This window comes from Onychostoma macrolepis, chromosome 22, assembly GCF_012432095.1.
Source record: "Onychostoma macrolepis isolate SWU-2019 chromosome 22, ASM1243209v1, whole genome shotgun sequence".
NCBI lineage: Eukaryota > Metazoa > Chordata > Actinopteri > Cypriniformes > Cyprinidae > Onychostoma > Onychostoma macrolepis.
In genome coordinates this window covers 26,045,928-26,051,099 of record NC_081176.1, presented here as the reverse complement: position 1 = coordinate 26,051,099, position 5,172 = coordinate 26,045,928, and the positions used below count along the sequence as shown (strand labels likewise).

The 5,172-nt window shown below is 31.8% G+C and overlaps 1 long non-coding RNA gene across 1 annotated transcript; it reads left to right on the top strand.

The window, feature by feature from the left end:
* Positions 1–907: 907 nt before the first annotated feature.
* On the top strand, positions 908–4,448 carry LOC131531185 (uncharacterized). Its single transcript, XR_009268594.1, has 4 exons — positions 908–1,250; positions 1,603–1,652; positions 4,079–4,156; positions 4,260–4,448. It is a non-coding gene; the product is annotated as an uncharacterized LOC131531185 (long non-coding RNA).
* Positions 4,449–5,172: the final 724 nt, after the last annotated feature.

The following is a 5,172-nucleotide window of genomic DNA, read 5'->3' as shown; positions in this document are numbered from 1 at the left end:
AAAAACTTTCAACAAACGGAAAATAAAACGGGAAAAAGGGACGCCGCTTACTGATTTATTTTGGGTCCTGGATTCTGTCACTGAACATGGTTGTAGTAATTGTGCTCCACAAAGGTGTAAACATAAAGATTATTTTATTCCAATTCATAAACATCAACTCACATATTCCATTAGTTAACATTAAACCAGGACAAAGAACATAAGGAAACTGAAGGCTTATAAAGACCAGGGAAGACAAAGGAGCAAACGAGATGATTAATTAACACAGGTGGAAACTAATAAACTAAATCAAATAAGGACAAACAGGAACTAAACAGGAACATACATGTGACAACTTTATGTTGTTGTATATTTTTGTTCATATTTCTTATTTTACTCATACTTTTTTCATACTTGTATTTTTATTTAATATTGCAATATGAAAATATTATTATTACTGAAATGTATTAACTGCTTTTTTTAGCTGCTTCTCTTCTGCTTAAAATTTTTATCTAATTTTTTTAATTAAGTTATTTATTTAAAATACTTTTTTTTATTTTAGCTATATTAGTAAATTGTAATAAAAAGTTTACAAATTTTTTTTTTTTTTTTTAATTCATAAATAATAATCTTCTTAAGGATGTAATTTGCTGCCTGTGAGTTCCTGAAGTGTGCAGCTTAAAGTAGAAGAGGTGCAAGAATTTTGGAGCCTAAAACTGGGTCACAAAGTTAAAAAAAATATGGAGAATCACTGATTTAAATCAAGAGGATTTTAGGTTTCACAATGGACGGCCGCGTGCCAGACACCTTCAGTGACTCCTGCTGAATGATGAAGATACCCTGCTGACTTGCGGTTGAGGTCATTTTCACCTTTAATACGCTGGAATTAGACTGCGGTCTTGTCCGAGACCATAAGCCGAGACCCAGATCCAGACCAAGACACTGAGTAATGAGAGCCACACCACGGTCACATTAATGTGGTCTCGAGAGATCTCAAGAGCAAACCCACAATATCAAGACTCTGATTAAAAGCGTATTCATTTAAAACTATTAATTGCAAAGATTGGTACCTGACATGCAAATGGAAACCCTATTCGTCTTCAAAAAACACTTTGGATGTTCCAGCAATGACACTGTGGTTCTTGTCTTACAGTTTTCTTGTCTGTTTCGATGCTGTCTAAACGCTCTGATGAGCTGGAGTCTCGATGTGGAGAGAGTCGGATGGCAGGACCGAAGCCAGTGTGGTTTCTGCGGCAGACCTACTCTGAAAGGTATAAACATATGAAGCTGAAGAAGAAATAAGGAGGATAAAGCAAGTGCACTAATGCTAAGGGGTCACTTATAGTATCAAAATGAACCCAAAAAGCTCTTCAGATCAAAATAACGTCATTCTTTCGTAAACGACACACTTCCAATGTGTCTAACGTCTGATTCCTGGAAAGGCTTGTCAAAGTTGAGAGGTTTTTAATAATTCTTGTGCCGTCCATGATGGTGAAATTGTGGCGGGGTTTGGCCTGCTTTCTCCAGCTGTTGCCTGCCATGACTGTGAGGTTCATTCCATCCTGATTATAATTGCTTTCATCTTGTATCGTGACTGTTTTCAATTCTTCATGGCCCTGTCAGCTCAGCGAGGTTCACAGAGGTTGCAGGAGTCCCATACTGCTGTGGTTGAGGTGAGTATTTCATAAACACTTGTTTTGGGCTCCATTATCAGTCTGAATTTTGCAAAATTATTTATGTTTACAGTGTTAGGAAGGTTACTTTGGAAGTTACTCTATTTAAAATGTATTTAGTAGAGCTGTCAATCGATAAAAAAAAAAAAAAAAAAAAAAAAAACGAATTACTCGTACAATTTATTTCTGAAATCTCACCTAACATTAAAGTTTTTAAATATACTTTTATATTCCAATAATTTCACATGCAATCTTCAAATTTATGTAGAAACAACATAAAGACAGTATATTCTTTAATATTTGTTTAGTGGCACCTTCTTTATAACTAAAAGCAAGTATCACTGATACTAATACTGATGTCTCTATGAAACAGATTTTTTTCTCTAATATTTAACCATTGATTATAACCATTCAACATTACAGTATAAACAAAAGCTGTAAATTTTAACAACTTTTAATTTAACAATCTTCACATAAACCCATTATAATAAAAGTCATATTTAGCTACCTGTGCCCTAGCTACAGAAATTGAATAAAGTTATCAAACACTAAATTCTAAACTAAATATATATAAAAGAGGAAATCGATAACTTTTGCGGCTTTAAAGATTCATCTATATTTATCGATCAAATGTTATCGATTTCCTCTTTTTTTCTTTTTCTTTTGTTTTTTGATTAACAGACATCACAGCAGCTGGTTATTAGGTTATTTGGCTGCTATTACTTTAAGAGCTGCCGCTGCTGAACATGACACGCTGATCTGACATGCAATGAATTGTTTCAAATTCGATTTCTAAATTTCCAGTAGTGGAACACATTTTTATCACTCACCATGTTGGCAACAAAATAATATTAATTAGTATTTTTTTTTTTTATTAATATTACAGCTTTTTACAGAAAATATTCAGATGTAACACCCTTTGTAATATTTAACATTTTTATAAGTATCTGTAATTTAATTACACATTTTTTTCTCTGCAACTGTAACAGATTACATTTACATTTATTTTGTAATTAAATTATATAATGCTGTTACATGTAAATAGTTACTAATGTTTCAAATTAAGCTCTAATATTTACAAAAGTTTAAAGTTATTACGTTTAAAATTTCGTATATATTATATTTATCTTTTTTTGCGACAAGTGCATATTTCATGTTTCATATTTCATTTTATTTAAAATATTTTCATGCATGTTTAAAATAATATATGTTCAGGCACTTTTAAGAGTTTTTGTTGAAATTTGATTACACTTGGACCCCGTTTCATAATTTTGCACATTATTGTCAACTAAAAGTTACTTTTTATTGACTACAGTTTTCTTTGTAGTCAGAATTACAGTACTGTTTGGGGTCAGTTAGATTTATTTATTTATTTATTTATTTTGAAAGAAAGAAGTTTCACCTAGGCTGCATTTATTTGAGCAGAAATACAGTATTATTAAAATATTATTATTACTTAAAATAACTGTTATATTGTATATTTGAATATACTTTAAGAAACATTTATCATTATCAATGTTCAAAACAGTTTCATATTTCTTTGACAACAGAGAGTTAAAAACAGAAATCTTTTAGAATATTATGAAATGTTTTTACTGCCACTTTTGATCAGTTTAATCAATTTAAATTTAGTCTTTGCTGAATAAAGCTTAAAAATATAAGTAATTTTTTCATTCAAAAAGTACTGACCCCAAACATTTGAACAGCAGTGTAAATTGATGAAAATCAATAAATATGAAAAATTTAATTGAAATTTTCATCAAAAGACAAAAACTATATGAACTGAAAAAAGTAAAAAATAACACTCATTGTCCTACATATATTATCTATTGAATTAGCATCAGATGTGTTCTCTTTCACCCATTTTGCCTACTTGTGACCTTAAGGCTTGAGTTTTGTAGTAATTTGTACTGTTTTTAGTGTTTTATGGAACTGTAAATCAGTGGAACACAATAGCGGTTACTGGAAACCAGGCTAATATCAGATACAGAACTGCAATATTACTGTAACAGAACTGCTGTATTCAGCCAGGGACTGATATATTCTTATTTCAGTGTTTGGGTAAGAATGTGTCTGCTAACTGACTAAAATAGCTAATAATTAAGTACATTCTGAGTTTAAAAATTATATTATCTTTGCCAGGCTTTAGTATTCTTGCCAATTGTAAGATGTAGTTTCCATGCAGTTTATTTTCCATCTACTGTAGGTCCCAGTGACACAATGAGTAAATTCTAGGGTCCTTTCAGTATTTTAATTGAGAACATGTTCACTCAGAAAGAAGTTGATACTGTATGTTTAATATGAGCAACATAATTCAATCAGTACAGCAAGCAAAAATGCTGATTCGTGTTGGTATAGCTGCATATCCAGACAAACTCCTACACTGCAATCAATGCATTTCACTTTCATGCTAATTTATTCTACAGGTGTTTGATTAAATGACCTGGTTAAAAGCATTCAGCTGGCCGAGAGGGAAGAACCACAAATGTATCTATCAACTTGAGGTACATAATTAATGATGTTCTGGCTTAGCATATGTATAATGTATTATTTGAAGCAGCTCACTGAAGTTTTTTTGTCTCTGTCCTCCTGTCTTTTCTTTGGCAGCTGACGAAAGGATGGAGGAGGAGCAGGAAGACAGTTTTGCCTTGCAGTACCTTGGAAAGAATCAATCCGAAGAAACATATGTTGGGTGATGAAACGGTGCCTTTTCAAGTTTGAGAAGGTGATCTTTTAAAGGTTTTTGTGCGGTTTTAAACATTCTCTGAGATGAAGAATAAATTGCATTGTGCCATCTCAAGCCAAATAATATAATACAATAATATTTAATACAATTGAAATATCCACCTACCAAACATCAATTGTTTCACAACATGGCATTTTAGTATGAAGTAAAAAAAAAAAAAAAAAAACTTTCTTGAGGAGCTCTTTTCTTTTTTTGCAGCAATGATGGTGTTATTATTATTATTATTTTATATTTATGGAATAATTTAAGATAAAAATATGATGGTAACAGGGTTGACGTATTAATACTGTCTCACCGCCGAACTAAAAATACAAGATAATAATACCTAACTTTATAGAATGGTTCAGTTTTGAAAGTATGATGGTGTCATTTTTTTCATTGTTTGTTTTTTTAAAATATTTATAGAACAATTTAAGATAAAAATATGATGGTAACAGGGTTGATGTTTTAGTATTGTCTTACCAACAAACTAAAAATATAAGATAAAGATGCCTAACTGGTCAGCGCCAGTAGCCTAGTGAGCAAGTGCGGCAATGTATAACTCTGTTGCGTTACGGGCATCTCGAGTTCGAATCCCGGCTCAAGGACCTTTCCCGACCCCCACACCCCCCCTCTCCCACTTCACTTCCTGTCTGCTCTCCACTGTTGTATCATAGTAAAGGCAAAACACCCAAAAAAAAAAGATGCCTAACTGATATGATGGTATCATTATGGTAATGCTTTTATGTAAAGAACAATCTAAAATAAAATATGATAACAGGGTTGACATAAAAA